Raw genomic sequence first — 19391 nt, 5'->3', positions numbered from 1 at the left:
TGACAGAGCGAATATCTTGTTGTTTGACATTTAAAAGATTTGTTTGGCAAAATTGAAATAGGAATTGGATCTTAGGCAAAAAATGGATAATTTGACGGCACAGTTATTTTATTATAATTAGATTAATTAGTGAATACAAATAAAAATCCCTTTTTGTTATGGCATAATTATTTTGACAGTTTTATTTTAACTTAATAAAAAAACCCAATTGATAGAACTAAAAACTAAATTATTGATAAATTAGTTGAAAATGTAGCCTCCTTTAGCATCACTGACTTTTTCAAGTCGTCTTGGAACTGATTCTACACGTTTTCAGAGCATTTCTTGAGGTATTTCTTCCCAAAGAGTTTTCACCTCAAAAATAGTCTCATCCGTAGTACGACTCAATGATGAATTCCTTTTTCCTTTTATATAGGCCCATACATTTTCTATGACATTTAAGTCAGCGCTTTGGGGTGACCAGTTGAGGGTTTCCAACGCAATGTCATTCAGAAACTTGGTGATAATTTTGCATTTATGGCAGGGGGCATTATCTTGTTGAAAAATGAAAGAGTTTCCAATAAGTCTATCGCCAGATGGAAATGCGTTCTCATTTAACACATCTAAATATTTGCTTTGGTTCATGGAGCCATCGATTGGGACTAGGTCCCCATGACCGTTTGCAGAAATGCATCCCCAAAACATTACTGATCCACCACTATGGGACATGGTCTGCAAAACTGGAGTAACTTTTGTATGCATTTCTTTCCGCATTCGAACAGATTTTTTTTAGGTGATCCATAAAACTGAAAGAATTTTTCATCAGTCCATAAAACATTGTTCCAGAAGCTAAAAGACTTATTTACATATTCCCTCGCGAATTTCAATCTTTTTAATTTGTTCTTAGAAATTATAAATGGTATCTTTCTTGCGGTATACGTCACAAAATTATATTCTTTGAGATGTCTGCGAATTGTTCTTTTACTAACGGAACTTTTTTGGAGGGATTTTATTTCAAGCTCCAAGCTTTTAGGGGTTAATGCAGGATTTTTGATGAATTCTCTCAAAATGTGCCTGTCTTCTTTTAGAGTAGTTTTTCGTTTTCTACTCTTCAGTGGTAGTTTTTTTTTGCAGATCTCGTTCTTTTATGTTTGTTTATTTGGTAATGTACGGTTTGTCTTAATAAAATCAGATCTCTGTTTGATAGACACGCTGGAATTAAATCTGCTCTAACCTCAATACTTAGTTCTGCCGTTTTAACCAATTTTGCACAAAACGGAGCCTTAATGAATTCAACTTTTTAATATATGCTTTAAATTTGTAAAAAAAAATTATTTTTACTTACCAAGCATACAGAAGAACATCCGTAAAAATAGTTTTTTTCACTCAGAAAATAGCCCTTTAAATACAAAAAGAGCAGCCTTGCAGCAGCACACCTTTCAAATGACTGAGTTTGACCATCACGTGATCTATTATAACATACTTATTAATGTTTTATAGATTTACTCTCTTAAAACTTTAACCGTTTTAAATTATTATCACAAGAGCGAGAGATGTACATCTGTCAAAATAGTTATGCCGACCACTGTAGATCAAAATTATACTTTACGCACACTCAAACGGTTTTGAATACCTTAAATGTGTCAGAGACACAGTATGAGCATTAATTGGCCAGTTCACAGTTGTCTACACATTTTATAAACATCAATTGAGAAACACTAACCATTTGTGTCAAAATATATCCTGCTCCACCAGGATAATTTTGAATCCATTTTATTCACCACGCTAATGTCAAAATTTAACAAATAGGTTATGGCCATTCGCACACGGCCTCATGACCTGGGCGCGTCAGTGTTGTGAACTGCCTTAAAGTTGTTTATGAAATTTTCTTCCATGATCAAATTTAAATTTTTAAAAGTGATCTCCTAAAACGCTTATAAGTTGAAATTCAATTCAATTTGTATTTTATTTTTAACAACAAATTTGAGACACTTCTCCCGAATTTCTTTGTTATTTTGTTTTCAGTGTTTTTAGAAAAAAATTTCAAATGCAATATTCTCTCCATCTTGAAAAATGTCACTGGTGACAAAATTTAGCAAGATCATTTTAAAACCTTTTTTATTCACCACACTAGTGTCAAAATTTAACCAACCCGAATAAGTCCATTTTAAAAATTAAGACCGTGTTTGAACTTCCTTTCAGTTTTAATTAAATACTTCCACGATACATTTTTGATATTTAAATCAAGGTAAGGTTTTTGAGAGGGATTTTTTTAAAAACAAATTGTTTTTTTCCAAATTAATTAAGTTTTAAACTAAAATTATTTGGTATCTATTTTGCACGGTTGTTTAACATTTTAAAACAAAGAGTTGTTTTTTCTAACAAATATTTCCACATCAGTCAAAAACTTCAAGGCAAAGAAAAACAACAGAATGGTATTTCATTTTTTGCAAAGTTAATAACAATCTATTTTGTATCTTAACAAAAGTCAAATTTGTAATGCTTTTGGTGTGCTCCATAGCATAGCAATTGTATTCACCACGCTAGTGTCAAATTTTAATCATATAAGAAAAAGTAATCCAAATTGTAACGCAATTCAATTCAGGGCTAAAAAGCAGTGTATGTAGTTGTGCTACCCGAACTCGTCGACTTACAAAATAAAAGCCGTAGGCTGCATTTAAGTTGTGCATATATTTTCTACCACGTTTAATTTTTGACAATTGGTATGAGGTGAAATAAAATGTAGTTTTCTGCTGTGTGATTGGAATCTATAGAATTAAAAAAAAAAACTAGATTCAAGAACTTTTTTTGAAAATGTTGTTTTTGTTGTTAAAGTTAAAAAATTTCAAATACAGTATCCAACTTGAAAATAAAATCTCATCTTTACATATTTGTATAGGTTTTGTTTGTTTATTTTCATATCTTAAACAAATGTTCCAATTCCTTGCTAAACAATAATTCCCATTATGAATAGTTTGGGAGCACAAATTTTCACAGCTGCCAAACATTTCAAATTTATAATTTAGCATTCTATTTTTGCTTAATAAACAATAGTTTGAGGAAGTGTTTTATGTTAATATGTTTATATTTCTCAACTTATTACTTTTAAATAAGAAAACAACAATAACAATCTTCTCTTTACTTAAAAAGCTTTAAATTTTAACCACTTTTAGACTTCTCAACATGAAAGTATATTTTATTCACCATGCTAGTGTCAAAATTTAACCGTGGTAGAAAATTGAACTAACTTTCAAACTCTATTCACTCAATTTGCTAATAGAACACAAAATCTAAAAAGTACGTTCGAACTGTTGAAAAAAAAAATAGACAAGTATTTTGAGGACTTTCGTTCTGCAAGATGTTCAAAAGGCTGAACACGACATTTTTGTTTCTTTAAACCGGAAACGACACGTGTAAATGTTGTGTTGTTTTTTATTTGCTTGCTGTTATTTTGGGGACAAAATTTTCTGGGTGTCTTTTTCAATTTAACATTCGTTTGAGTGTTGTAAGTCAGGACAGCAAGTTTTTGGAATGGATACAAATTTCAACAAGTTTATAGTACCGTAAGACGATGACGACGACGTACCCCATAGTCACGAGGAGGATATAAATTCTCCAGTTGGGGTTCAGCGAAAGGAATTTAGAAAAGTATCATTTTCAGTTACTCAGTCAGTCAGTCAACAGTTTATAGTGTCATCTAGCCAGCACTTCGAGTCATGTTCTATTCGTATGCTCGTACCTCGATGACAACTTGACATGATCTAGAATTCTAAGGAGGAAGTGGTTGGAATGGCGGGAAATTGTCTTCCAAATAAGAAATTCTAGAAGTAGTATAAAAATGCCTGCCTGACTGCTTAACCTCTTCTTCGTCTCGTATAAAATCATCATCAGGCTCTGATGATATTTTACCTACATAAGAACACATCAGAGAAAAGTGACGATGTCAGTTCAGTTCCACTTACAGTTTCCTTTAATTAGTGTCTATTTTTATTCTTAATGTAGAATAATTGTTGTCAACATAAAGTGTACACTAAGAACAAAAGTATTTCCGCCAAACCCCAACCTACGATGTACGTAAGCTCTTTGCTGTACAATGTACACGCCTCTAATTATAATATAGAGACAAAATTTTAAGTATTATTTTTGTTCTAATTTGGGATGTTTTATTTTTTTGTTGTTGTTTTCGTTTTCTTGAAAACATCAGGATGCAAAATTAGCAGGACACAATTTCCATTTCAAGTTCACTTGGTTGAAATAAACTGTTACAATAATATTTTAGTAATTTTAAAAGCGTAATCCTAAAGTGAAAACGCACCCCAATGAATTTTGCATTCCAAAACATCATCTCAATGAGTACTTTTAGTTTATGGCGCTGATGGCGGTAGAAGCGATAGAAACGCACAAATGAATTTATTTATAATTTTCGTTTATGTTATAGTGCGTGTGTTTTTGAAATTTATTTTAAATCTTCAATGAAATAGAAGTGACAGGGATGAATAAGCGTTCTGAAAATGTTTACATAGTTCTTTAGTCAAGGTCACATTCTTGCCTTTGAAAAGATGTTGTAAAATATTGACTAACCAGAATTTATAAAAAAACCAAAGAACTATTAAATATAAGTGTAGGAAAATGTAAACAATTGTTAATCATGAACTTAACCTTGAAGTCAAATCTGTAACAAAGAATTTAAAAACCTACGTAAAATTAAGCTTTGTGAAGGATTAACATCTGTCAAATATCAAACAAATCCATGGACAAGATATGTCAAACAAATAAAATGAAGTATTACTGTTCTTCCGCTCATAACATCAAAGGTGCTTTCTTTGGAACAACCATTGTTAAAGGCAAAGCATTTAACATAAATAATATAAACAATGTGTTTGAATAGTTATTTGCCAATTAACTAGCTACTTTTTAACTCTCTGCTAACTAAAACACTGATTCTGTTCTTTTTTTAAACAATGTGTTTCTGAACACGTCTAAACATTGACAGTTTGTGAACAAATAAAACAAAACAAAGTAAACAAACCTTAATCTGACAAAGGGACCTATTTACGTATATGAAATGTCAGTGATTTTAAATTTTAAATGTTTAACATGTTAAAACCGTTGAAAATTTGGAAAATCAGTAAAACCAGAGTTAGTTTTTAAACACCGTGTTTATGTTTAATGACAGTTCACTTGACAGCTGAGAGATATCTGTTGTCAGTTTTGACTTTATAATTTTGTATACGTGTTTTATTCAAATTAGCAGCAATGTTTGTTATTGAGTTATTTTTACATATATTTGACAGTTTCTTAGCTTTCCCAATCATAGAACTTACTTCGCTTTAAATGACCTTGTCAGTCAGCTTGATCTTGTATGGATGTAAACCAAGATCCTTATGCAAAACACGCTAAAATGTGGTGCCCCATTCTTGAGAACGCCATGGAATTGATTGATTTCGTGGATCATTTGCTACAAACACCTAAACGGCAGTGATATTTCTGACACTTCAACTTACCCGTTGTTTCACTGAAAATATTGCATTTAACGGTCTTAATTATCTTGCACATGAGCTACGAACTGCGAACTGTGGATGTTCGCATATTTTGAAAAAGTGAGCTTTGTTTCTATTCGCAGACAGCGACGAACTGTCAATTTATAATTACCCTTTTCAACAAACAAAATAAGAGAGATATAATTTTGAGGTTAACTTGAGCGCGAACAATTTATTCGTTGCAGTGTGGATTGTATGTGAAACGCGAATAGAGTTTGACAGTTCGTAGCAACCACATTGCAATTCGTTGCTAACAAATTGTTTTTACAAAATTGTCTTGTTTTAGAGAACAAAATGCAAATTTTATTATCCTAACATAAGTGTCAATTCAAAAATCAAATGGGGTGGAGCAACAGTCCGTTGTGAACCAGGGCCTAGTGACTTACAACTCTCAACCATTCCTGTGTGCGAGAACTGTTGTCAGGAATGGAAGGGACCTACAATTTAAGGCCGAATCCGAACGGCTAGTTTGAGAAAGCACTTTTTCATGACAAGAATTACTCTTGAAGGATTTGTCAATTCCTCGCAAGAGGCAGTACCCGCGAAAATTATTTTTTTTTAAATTAAGGTGGCACAGGCAGGGATTGAACCCTAGACCCCTTGCATGACAGTCCAACGCACTAACCATCATGCCACGGGTACTACATAAGTGTCAATTGGTTTCTTATAATTTAATTGTGTTTTTGTTTGAAATTGACTTTTTGAAATGTGTAAAATCACGTTCGTTCGTCCATTCGTTCATTCGTTGGTCGCTTTCATGTGTAAGGCTCTTTAAAGTTGTGTTCACCGACTCCACATTTCGGTAGAAATTTTTTATAATTCACAGAAGTTGTTTAGTCGTGTACTTTACCATAATTAAAATGTATTAATTGACAATGACAGTTTGCTGATTAGTGAAAGGGTGCGTTCACAATTTAAACTCAAAGTCTTCGAGTGATAATTAGAAAACCCAATAGATATATATAGGGTGTTTTTTTTTAACATGCAAGTTCTTAAAAAAACACCAGATGTAAGATATTTTATTTGTTCTCATAAATTTTTTCATTTACTAAATTGAAAGTATACAAATTTAAGATACGAGTAGTTGATGCTTCAAATATTTGACTGAAATTATTTGTGTTACTTATAAAAATCTATTCATTTTTAAAATCTATTAATTTTATTTTTAATTCTACCAAAATGCTGACTTTTCCTTTTTGCATTTCATTAGGCCAAATCAATTGGTTAAATTTTCAATGAATTCTGAAATCAAATACGCTTTACGAGAGATTAACCCCTACTTTTACTAATGTCAAGAAAAGTTTATATCTGTCATTTAAATGTGTGTGCTTAGTGATTTGTGCGAGTGCAAAAATTGAGTTAAACATCTTTTTAAAATGCACTTAATGCAAACAGCTCCAAATAATTTAATTAAATATAATGTGCAAAAATGAATTTCAATGAAAATCTGACAGCTGCAATGACACTAGTGACATAAAACAATGTCAGTAGTCACAGATACAAAAATATTTAAACTGACATCTAAATTTACCAATGGAAAGCCCCATTTTGCTCCAAAGCCGCCTTGACAAAGTTTCATATTTCTGTTTGCTTTTCTGCAAAAATAAGGTTAGTTCCTGTATATTTGGCCCGATTCAAGATTCTCGAAATAGTAACTTGAATCATTTAAAATGCCTTCCGTTCATAAGTTTTTCGTAGGCGGTATTTAATGTCTAAATAAATCAACACTCCACTCGCACAAGTCACGCCTCATTACAAAAATAATATTATACAAAAAAAAAATAATAATAATAATATTTAAACATTCTCAAAGTGGCTGTTTTCTAAAAGTTGTCCTCTTTTTATTTTGTATAAAAATATAATGAGAAGTGTACACAAAGTAAACGTCCGTCGTGGTGCTGATCGCCAAAAGAATCTCATGTAATCTCGTCACATCACCCAAGATCAATTAAAAACAACTATCTCAACACATTGTGAGAGTTCCCAGAAGATTGAGATGAGGTACCTTCATATACATATAACTCGTAGTGTGGCATTGATGATGATCACCGGGGTACCGCCAGCAGCAGCGGGTTATGATGGCACCGCTGAGATTTCTTTTGGCTCAATGCCAAAAATATGTTTTTCCTCTTCGTTTTTGTTTGCAAAATTTTAAGTAATCAAATTTTAGATATTTTCCTTTTTATTCGAAGAACAATTATAAGAGTAATTGCTAGTAATAGAAACCGGCATCACCACTCGAAATCTAAGGAAGAAGCTTGTAGTTTTATGTGTTACTCGTAAATACCCAGAATCGATCAAGCTAAAATGATTAATTTCTAGTTTACTACATGTGGGAATTTTTGAAACAAAATTGACGCAAAACCCTGAGATTGATTTTTGTTTCTCTTTCAAAAATACATTTGGGTGATCGCAGGTCTTTCTCAATTTAACACTTGTGTTCCTTAAAAAAAAAAGAAATAAAAACTATTTTTAAAATGGATTTCTCATAAACTTTTAAACTGATCGATAACCATTAGACCGATGATCGGCAAGAATGAGACTGGGTTGCCACTATCAGTTTTTTTGTATCGCCTATCGTAGGCGAATTTGTATAAGTTGCATTCACAATGACAGCAAAATCCGAAAAGTAAGGCTACGAATGAAACCAAATGTCAATTTTGACAGTTCTACCATACTAAAAGTGTCAAAAACCACTGCAAAACCATCTGCAACTCATTCATCGGATTTTTTGGGTAACTTTTTACAAATCATAAAACAACATTTAAAATTGACACTTTAAAAAAAAGCATTTGGCAACTCTTACTTTAGCTGTCAAATGAAAAGAATGAGGCAACCCCGGCGCAATTGTTGTCAACAGAATCAGAATCTCCTACGTTGCACTTTGCCACTGATGCCGATGCCGAAGCTTGGCGATGATGGGGGTAAATGTAAATTTCTAACAAAATTTGACGATGAAATGCATTTTGGTTGCGCCACTTGCAAAAGAAAATAACAAATAATCTTATACAAAATTTCACGGTCAATGGATGTTGCCTCGTGCGACATACCACTTCCGGTTAATTTGAATTTTGAATTGTGCGAAATGGTATTTCAATGAAATTCTTCTTGTAGTTACAATGGCCGCCGTCCGTCGCGTCGCTGGCCGCGCCGCCGCCGCTGCTAGACAATTTGTAATAATTATTATCGAAATAATAATTAGAGACTGTTGTTGCGGTGTGATGGCGGCCGCGGCGCGGCGACAATGTTGTATAAATATGCGTAGGTATACATATTCATAGTTGCGGATGGTTAGGGGCGCCAAAGCCATAAGCTAACCCTGACTTTCAACAACCCACTTTGTGGCATGTAGTAATTAGTTATATATCATAGTCGAGTCGTTGTTGTTGGTTGTCGGTGGTCTATAGTGTGGCGCGGTCTGGTTGCGGGCGGCACTGCTCGGCGGTGGCGTTCAATGATTTTTGTTGTGTTTTTTAAGATTTTAAGTCAGAGGTGTTTTATGATTTGTAATTGCAACTTACGCCCACTTCTTCCACACAAATTGTATCTTTTTTAACGTTGGCTGGCAATGTGCGGTTGTTGCGGTGGAATTTCAGAAAATGAATGGTAATTGTTTGATAATGCGGATAGTGTCATTTTAAACAATAGGCTTGGCGCTTGGCGCATTCTGAGGTTGTTGTTTCTTCAGTTTTTCATTGAATGCAACATATTTTTTAAAAGTTGTAAATTGATGTTGAAATTAAATGCGACAAACTGGTTTTTTTCTTTGGAATGATTAATGGTCTTTTAAAAGGTTCAACATTATATGCAGCATCATAACTGCAAGGTTGTTTATGTTTTGAAAATAAAAAAAAATATGATGATTTAATGTTTAACATTGAACTGTAAACGATTCTTGAATCATAAAAATAGAGAAGTGTGGTCAATTTACTGTCGGGAAGAGAAAGGGTTAAAGTTTAAGTAAATTTTCAATAAAAATAAGTAGTTTTTTTATTGAATGCATTTGAATAAAATTTTATAAGTCGTTGAAGGTAAAATTCTTTTAAAAGTAGAAGTTCTTAAGTAATAAAATAAAAACAAGTATACGCCACATGTACCCATAAAAAAACAAAGGTCAACAGAAAATTTGTAACAGAGACGTGACTATGAAATTTGTATGAATTTATTGGTACTCACTTGAGCAAAATATTTGTTTTTAATAAAGTTTTTTTTTTTGTAGACAGGGGATTTTTTGTTTAAGTATTCTAACCATACAAAAATTAGGGTTGTTTCGTAGACAGTCTAAATTAATGTAGATAAGACTTAATTTTTTTTTATGTGGATACTAGAGTAGTTCAGAAAAAAGGCATGTCTATCCTCAGTTCCTAACGCACCTGACATTCAATTTTATATTATGTACATGTTGTAGTTATTTGTTAATGTTTTTAGAATTGTTATTGCTCTACATACGGAAATTTGGCTTATTGTCGAAGTAATTTAATTAGAAGAAGTGCATGTTAAGAATAAGAAGAGTTTTTCATAACCACGAAGTCTCACGAAGCTGTAGTAAAATACTCTATAGAATGCACGTTAATATCATTTAAAAGTAATACAAAAAAAAGAGGCTGGGATGCGACCCATACTGATAACTTCGCATCCCATCTTTCCATTTATCTTGCTTAAAAAGTTTTTAGGTTTTCGTGTTGGGTTAGAAAAATTGTCAGTTGAATTATTCTTAAAAATTTTAAAATTAACAACAATATTTTTCATATCAAGAAACAGTTTAGTTTGAAAATCTAGTTTCGTTAAATGGATTTTAAGTCGAAAACTTATTTTTACCAATTTCAGTAGCATTTCTTAAATTTTTAAAATTTGTATGAATGAAATTAATTTGAGAGATATCAAGAACCAAACATCAATTTTTACCAAATTTGCGTACTATTTTTTGTAGATCTTATTTTTTTATGATAAAACTGACTGTTGGATTAATAAAAAAAACTACTGAATATCAAAAAAAAAATATATTCTGTGAAATAAAAAAAAGTTTGAAGACAATATTTTCAATTTTTGAAGAGCTGTTTGAGTCGAAAGTAAATTTGCACCAAGTAAAAAAATAGCCGATCAGCCAATATTTTTAAAAGATAAAAGTAGTTTAAAGCCAATATCTCAAAGTTTTGAAAAGATATTTGAGTCGAAAATGAATTTTTACCAACTTTTATTAATTTTTTTGTTTAGGTTTTGTATTTTTTGTAAAACTGTCAATTCGATTTTTCTCAAAATATTTCTTATAAGTTAAAATTAATTCGACGCCATAATTTCAAATTGTTGAAAAGATATTTTTGTCAAAAATCAATTTTTACCAATTTTTGTTGAATTTTCTTTTAAGTTTTTATTTTTTGTGTAAAAAAACACTGCCAAGTTGATTTTTCTCGATTTTTTTCCGAATGGTGACAATTGTTATAAGCCATAATTTCAAATTTTTGAAAAGATATTTGAGTCGAAATTCAATTTTTAAGAACTTTGATAATGTTTTTAGGTTTTTATTTTTTATAAAAAAACTATCAATTCGATTTTTCTCAAAATTTTACCAGATGTTAAAAACGTTATTTTTGTTGCGCAAAATTGTTGAAAGCATTTTTGATTTGTTAAATTTGTGGGGTAACAATTTTTTTTATTTTCAGTTTTTTTTCGATTTATAGGGTTAACCATAAAATTCACCTTTTTTAAAACTGCTATGGTAAAAAAACCATCCACGCAATTTTCTTGAGAGCCCTTTCTGCATCTTTCTGCATTATTATCTGTATAACAAAAATTATTCGAAATCGATATCTTTTGAGCTATGTACGACGAAAAAATATCGGAAACGTACATTTAAAACGCACGCACTCTAGGGACTTTTAAACGTCGAGAAATGTCAAAATTTTCAATTTGACAAATCTGACCCTAACAAAAACTTCCTATGGGATGTTAAAAACAAGTATACACCTAGTTACTTATAATAAATAAATGCATTAAATGGCGCTATAGTCCATTAAAAACTAGGGCCTAGTGACTTACAACTCTCAACCATACCTGTCTACGAAAAATATAGTCAGGGATGCCCAATTACCCGCTTGTAATTTTAGTTTGTATTTGCTTGGTATACATTTGGGGAAATATATTTTTTTAACAAAGTTTTGATTTTGTCGGCAGAAGGGTATCTCTCAACATATTGTGTCCATGCAGCAAAGATCTAAATGCTAGCGTAAGGCGCCAGTTATAGCTATCATTGGTTTTCATCATTGGAAACAAACATTGGAATTTTTTTGATACGTCGTTTATAGGTATCATTAAAAGTTTCTGTCATTAATAAAAAATGTCTGTTTGAAATCCACCGACAATATTTTACTGACGAAAATCTGTTATTGGAATTGTCTGAAATTGGAACACAAATCAGTGGAACGGTTCGTTTCACTTTTGAACATAAAAGTATCAGCTGTTCAGGAAAATTAAGTTCTGTCCGGAAAATAGAAAAATACATTTTTAGAGAAAATTCAAATGCGCAATTACACTTTTTTTTCTAAAAAATTTCATGTTTTCATTTATTTTGTATAAATCAGGCTTTTAAAAGTGTGGCTATTAAAAAGAAATTAGAGATAAATCTAATTTAAGATAAAAAAAAACTAATTTGCCAATTCCTTCCGAACACGATAAGTTTCCCTAAGTAGACGAAAGTGGAGCCTGATCTTATGAAAAAGGCAAGGAATCCAAGCTGCTCTGTGCCTGATTTGTCGAGATGTTGCTAGGAGTTGGTGTTGCTACACTGCACATTACCAAAATATAAAAATCCTTTAAAAATTAATTTTCGAATTTGAATTTATTTAAATTGATATTTCACCCGATGCGAATGCACAACAATCTAATTTATTATATAATTTCAAATAGCCAATCTATCGAAATGTTCCCAAGTTGTGGCATCCCTTCCAGTTTTCTTACTTCCGTTTTTTATTCTTTTGTATGTTATCACGACATTTAGGAACTTTCAATGGATTTGGTTTTCGTTGGTATTAAAATCGGCAACCACACATTTTATCTCCTCCATAAACACATCGGGACTGTAGTCTGTCAAGAATTGGAACATATTGGCTCTTCGTTCAATCCTAATCAGTGAATTTACATTCACAGCTAGGACTTTAAGGCGCGTCTCCGGCAGCGCGCCCATTATGGTCTAAATTGCGCCAGGCCAGGCAACAAAGAGTAGAGATGATCTACCCTTTTGCCTTGCTCCTTTATCTCACTTTGCAGTCCTGTTAGTTGACCTTGAATGCTCAACAACAAGGCTACAATGTCAGGCTGCACCTCTGGTGCCTTAGGCACAGGGGCCTTTGGGGCAACCGTTGGTGGAGCCTGTCTCGTGTTCCTATTCCCTGACACCATTTGGGCGTAGGAAAATTTGGGATCTACGAATTTTTGTATTGGAGCCTGTCGAACTGTTCGACTTTTTTCGGCTTTTTGGCTGGCCTGTTTCTGTTTCATTTGTTGGACCTTAGGGCAACCCCTATAGTTAGCCGGGTGCCCTTGGTTTCCACAAAGGACACACTTGAGCAGGGTCAAATTCTCAACCCGCTCATTCCCCAGCTTGCATTCTCCTTCTTTGTGGGTTTCTCCGCACATCACACAACGCAACTGCATATTGCAATTGGCATTGGCATGGCCAAACCTTTGGCACTTCGTACATTGTAATATGTCGTCGTGCCTTTTTAATGTCTCCCAGTGTACAGTTTGATTGTCGAGAGCTTCGATTCTCTTGACACTCTCAAAACTGCTTTGGGGCGATAATGTTACGAGGAACATCGGCAGCCTATAACGAAGGGGTGTGGACTTCACCGTAGTGAAAGGCTTGACCCCGATAAAATCGAGATCGTCACTGGCTTTTTGGCGGAGCTCAGCTAAGAGCTCCTCTGGTTCCGTGCAGGAACTTATGCCCTTCAGAAGGACCGTCTTAAACTTTTCACTTTTTGGCGTGTAGCTGAAGAACTCAGCTGTGGCCTCTTTTAACAATTCTTTCACTAACTTGTATTCGGCCAGTGAGAAGCACTGTACCGAATAATTCTTTTCTTTTTCGTTAAGAATTTTGCCCTTAGTGGCCGACTTACATACCTGCTTAATGTTCTGTATGTCAACCTTATGGGTCCTAATGGGTGGTACTTTTTCTCTGTTAGGCTGTGGTTGTTTCTGGTGTTGCTGTTGGTGTTGCTGCTGCTGCTGCTTCTGCGGCTTTTTTGCTGTTTCTGCTGCTGCTGCTGCCTTGCCTGTAGCTCTTGTTGTTGCTGCTGCTTGGCCTTACTCGAGGTGGATGGGCCCTCAAGCATTCGGCCTGGTACTACTGGTAAAGTCTTCATTTTTTGCTCCGCTCCAGTGATTTTGGTAGCGGGCTTTGGTTGTTGCTGCTGTGGTTGTTGTTGCTGTCTTGTTTCAGGCTTTTTTTGCTTCGCCTGTTGCTGCTGCTGTTGTTGTTGTAGGAGCCGTTGTGCTTGTTTGTCCTCCTTCTCAGCTGCCTCTTTTTGTCGGCGCGCTTCAATTTTGTTTCTTAGTGCACTGAGAAGGGGCTCCATCTCCTCCTTCAGCTTTTTTAGCTGGTCCTCGTAGGCATCTATTTGCTGCTTTTTTGCCTGCAGCACTTGTGCCAGCTCCACTTCATCGGCTTCGTTGTCGTTGGGGGCTTCAGTCACCTCCATCTCCCTTTCCTTAGGCTGCTCTGGCGGCGCTAGGCTTGAGAACCTATTTTTATTTTTATTTTTAGGCGACCTGTAGTGCCCCTCTCCACCTTCGGAGACGTAGTCGATGTCACCGTCTGACGACTCGCTTTGTGACGTCATCCCTTGTTGTTTTTTTTGCTGCACGCCTTGTCGCATCGCTCCGCGCTTAGCAGCATTGTTCCTTTCCACAAGGTTAGGCTTTAGTTTTCTCGTAACATTTGTTGTTGTTAATGGACTATCAGACTGGTGGCCTGATGATGTTGCGGTGAATTTGTGTACCGCTGATGGCATCACCTGATGAATTGGCAGAACTATCTTTCGATACCCCTGCTTTCCTCTCCTTCTCCATTTGCTTTTTTTCCCAATCTATAAAATCTACGATTTTACGATTGTGAAAAAAGCTTCCAGATTTTTAGTGCACTCCGCACGGGATTCGAACCCAGCTCCACTAGGCTATCGATTTGTTATTTTTCTTAGTGGCAAACTGCCAACTTTGTTTACACTATTATTTGCACTATTTAACTTGAAAATAACTATAAATGAAACACTTCTATACTCGTTGGAGGTCAAATATCGACTGGCAGTCCAACGCACTAACCATCATGCCACGGGTACTATCATACTTAAGAAAATTCTTAGTACAATTTCAACATTTAGAAATTGACCTTCAATTTTATTTGTTTTTAAAAAATTATAAAGATCTACAGGGTTGGGCATAAAAACCTGACACCCGCCCTACCAAGACGCATGATATTCGTGGTTGCGAGAACGGAAACTAGTAGGTTGAAGGTTTATGTTTTTTTAGTTGTTCAGTGTCAGCTTGGAGAAGTAGACTGCTCCGCATCGTGAGTTCGTTTGCGACCGATTTTTTGAATTTCGTAAAAAAAAAGAATCGAACCCTCGTGATCGGGTCGCGTCGCGGAATACGGTTAAGCTATGGGTTAAAAGCTTTCTGGAAACGGCCCGTGCTGATAAAAAAACCAACCGGGTTTCCGATCACGGTGCGTACACCGAAAAACGTTGATCGAGTTAGTAGTGCTTTACAGAAAAGTCCTCTCCGTTCGGCCGTAAAACATTCGTTGAACATTTCTCGCCGATATTTCAATAGGATGTTGAAAGCACTTTCATCTATACAAGATTCTTATCACTCAAGAACTCTTACCGACCGATTATTCGGCGATGTTACAGTTTGCTAGGCAAATGACAGCGAAGTTAGCTAGCAAAGAAATTCCACGTGAGTTCCTAATGATTAGTGATAAGGCGCATTTTTATTTGAATAAAACCGTTAATAAACAGAACTGTCGATATTACGCTGTCTAAAATCCGCAGAACATCAACGCGAAACCCCTATATTCCGAACGCGTAACCGTCTGGTGTGGAGTTGCAGAGTGGGGGATAATTGGCCCCTACTTCTTCACCGAAACCGTGAAACCGTCGAGATGCTACGGTCGTTTTCGGTACCACAGTTGAAGCGGAGACATAAACTGAATCGTACTTTTTTCCACCTTGGACCAACTTAGGACCAATATTGAGACCGAAATCGGAAATATATCGCAAATTGCAATTTTGCAAAAAGTTTTAAAAAATTTTGTATTGAACAAAATGGTCATCATTTGAACGATGTGATTTTTAAAAAATAAAGAATAAAAACCTTCAACTGTTTACTTTTGTTTACTTTTATTTGCTTCAAACCCGACCTCGTAATGTTTTTATGCGGCTGAGCTAGGGGTACTTAAAATGTGTCAGGTTTGTATGCCCAACCCTTTAGAATATTGTCAGTCTTTTCATTTTCGTGTCGACTTATTTGTAAGTATTCTTTTAAAATTCAAGTATTCAGCATGAAAATTAACTTAGTTCACGTCTTCAGTGCAAAATTTAGCAGATTCGAATGACCTTTGATAAACTGTTTTAAGTATTTTCAATCTTCAACATCCGGATGTCTACTGACTAGGGATGCAAGCTCTTCCCAGTAGCAGAAAGTAACCCTTAAGCTTTTTAATTAATTATTATTAATTCAAATTTACCTTAAAAATGTATCTCAAAGTTGTTTCACAAGTTTAAACAATTAAAAACAAAACAAAACAAACAAATTTTTTATAGTTGAAAATATGCGCACTACATCAGGACTTAAATAGCCTAAAATATTAAAATTTAAGTTTCAAAAGCATTCTAACATACCCTATTAAAAACAAAAAGATTGTATATAAATGATTTTAAAAAATGCTAATGTGTCGAATTTATTTACTTATTGGAACTTTGCCAAGACATTCTTCACTATTTGTGTGTCAAAAAATTCCATGGTTCATTCATAAAATAAAATAAAACAAAACAATAAAACGCATAAATAGAAATCTTATCGACTAAATAAAATTAAAAAAAAAAACACAAGAATGTATATTTTTTATTATTTATGCGATGAGAAAGCGAAAGAAAGATTTTTGTGTTGTTTAAAAGATATTTTTTATTTGTGGAATTTAGATTAAAACAACACATCTTACTTTGCTTCTTTTTTTTCCTTTGAAAACGATCTAAAAAGAATGAATATTACTAAGAAAAAATTAGTTATGCAAAGAAATATGAGTAGAAGAGACTTAAATCAATCAGTATTTCAATTTTGCAAATATTCAAAATGAAATAGATTCATCCATTTATGTACGGATTCAAAGAATTTAATATTTTTCGAGCTTCTTTGGGGGCAGTAATGAAATATTAAAATCTTTCTTTTCATTTTCTTGTGCACAAATATAAAATTTAAACATATTTAAATGAAAGTAATTAAAATACAAAGAAATTTGCTGCAAAAGATGAGAAATGAATAAACATACATTCATATGAGACCAGAATGTGGTCAATCTTCTGTGAAAAGAGTAAAAGAAAAACTTGGAACTGTTTCAAGGATATGGAGAATGGGGCATGGGAATGTTGTTAATTGAAATGATATATTTCTGTCAATAACTTTTTCCTTCACAAATCGATTAGTCTGGCTTTTAGGCAATTTGACGTAGAATGTGCTAAAATTAATAACCCCCCAATCCAATATTGTCTTTCTTATATTTCTTATATCGTGGTGACCAAAGTTGCAATTTTTTGAAAGACAACAAAACATACAAAGCAAATAAAAAATCTAACGCCATTAAAACTTCTAATATTACAAAAATATAATTTCCTAACAAACTACACTGCCAATCACTAGCATGAGGCCACATATTTCAACCGATTTTCGTTCTTTATACCTGCTGGAAATTTCGTACCAATACAAATTTACTACATTTGAGTAGGTAGATATTTTCTTTAAAAAGGTAATAAAATTAAGGGGTTAAATAGAAAAAACAGTTGGAATTTCCCTACATTAATTAAAGAGCTACTTAAAAACAGTATGAAAAAGTGCGTCACTTGGATGAGGCCACATGAAAAATCTTATAAAATATCAAAAAAATGAAAGAAATGTTTACAGTTTTTGGTTTTCAAACATTTATTTATTAAGTTTTTCTCAATAATAATGAGTATGCCCCACATTTTTCGATATGACCTCTAATAGACGGTTTGGAATGGAATCATAAAGTTTTTTTAAATAGTCAAGTGAAACCTCGTCCCAGGCATCACGGATAGCTTCAATTAAGGAGTCCTTGTCTTCAAATTGTCTACCGCCTTCATAAACTTTTCGAGATAGCCATGCCCATACATTTTCGATTATGTTCAAGTCCGGTGAATAGGGTGGCCATGGCAAAAGCTCTACGTTTTCTGATAAAATCCAGCTTTTGACAACCCTGGAAGTGTGGATGGGGGCATTGTCTTGTTGGAAAATCCAAGGCAGAGTTCCAAAAATATTTTTCATCTTCGGAAATAAGCGTTCCAACAAGTATTTGTAGCTGTTTCCGTTCACTGTTAGAGAAAGAAACTCCAATTCGATTTTGCCATAGTAGGTGATAGCTCCCCACACCATAACACCTGATGTACGGCTGTGATGTCTTCCCAAAATTAGTTCCTCTTTTCTTAAATCATGGAAATAAAAGTTGTAACCATCGGGGCCGTCAAGGCTAAACTTTTTTTCATCCGAAAAGAAGACGCGTTTCCATTGACTGCTCCAAGAGACATGTTCTGTTAAAAAGTTCATTCGCAGCTCCTTGTGTACTTGCTTTAGAACAGGTTTCTTTTTGAGTTTTCTTCTCTGGATAGTACCATCTTTTCTTATTATCCTTCGGACTGTCGAAATACTGGCTGATACTCCGCTTTTGGACCTTATTTTAGTAGCTGATTGAGTAGAATTTGAAGCAATACGTAAAATTAACCGCTTTTCTCGGGATGTTGTTGCTTGGGCTTTGCGTCCTTTTTGGTTTTTTCCATAGTTTTGAGGATCAGCAAGATAGTTGTTTACAACTGTCTTACTTCTGTTCAGCTTCCTTGCTATTTCGCGGCTTAGAGAATCCCATTTCCTTGAAAGCATCGATTTGTCCTCTTTCTGCTACTGTCAACGTCTTTCCGGAACCCATTTGTAGTTGAAAATTAATAAAAAAAAAGGTATTTGTAAAACGTTCTTAAATATTGTAACCCACATTTTGAAAAAAATTGCTGATCTGAACTTCTACAACGAAATATTCGCAATGGCCTCATCCTAGTGACCACTTTTTTATATCCTTTTTAATTAATTAATGTAGGAAAATTCCAACGGTCTTATCTAATTAACCCTATAATTGTATCACTTTGTTTTAAGAAAATATGTACCTACTTTCATGTAGTAAAATTTTCCGGGTTAAACAAATTCCAACAGGTATCGGACCGAAAATCGGTTGAAAAATATGTGGCCTCATCCTAGTGATTGGCAGCGTATATTAAAATATGTCTATTTTTTGACAGCTGTCACTTGTAAGTTGTCATGTTTTGACATTTGAGAAGTAAAAAATACTAATACTTAAAATGAAACATTACATTCTTCAATAACTCGTTGAACTTGTTAAAATTCACTACAAAATTGGTGATATTTTTGCAGTCAAAATTCCCAAACTGAAGCATTTTTGGGTCGTCGCGTCGTGAAGACCCTTCATTTTTAATGACATATCCACATCAATTGATTTCTCTTTAACAAATACAACTTTTTATTGGAAAACCTTGTGTAGTTTTTCTTTAATGCAATATTTTCAAATCACTTTCGGTAAAA

The 19391-nt window shown here is 33.8% G+C and overlaps 1 protein-coding gene across 4 annotated transcripts in view; it reads left to right on the top strand.

Moving 5' to 3' along the window:
* Positions 1–19391, top strand: part of LOC129949011 (rho guanine nucleotide exchange factor 7) — a 57020-nt gene that overhangs the window by 23388 nt on the left and 14241 nt on the right. The window contains exon 1 of one of the 4 annotated variants that reach the window (XM_056060199.1): positions 8959–9125. The exons of the other annotated variants lie outside the window; for them this stretch is intronic. The gene's annotated coding sequence lies outside the window, so the exon portion shown is untranslated. Of the gene's footprint in view, positions 1–8958; positions 9126–19391 lie in introns of those variants that run through there. 4 annotated transcript variants of the gene reach the window in all.

This window comes from Eupeodes corollae, chromosome 3, assembly GCF_945859685.1.
Source record: "Eupeodes corollae chromosome 3, idEupCoro1.1, whole genome shotgun sequence".
Lineage (NCBI taxonomy): Eukaryota > Metazoa > Arthropoda > Insecta > Diptera > Syrphidae > Eupeodes > Eupeodes corollae.
Note: the sequence above shows the minus strand (reverse complement) of the source record. Positions and strands in the feature narration are given on the sequence as shown.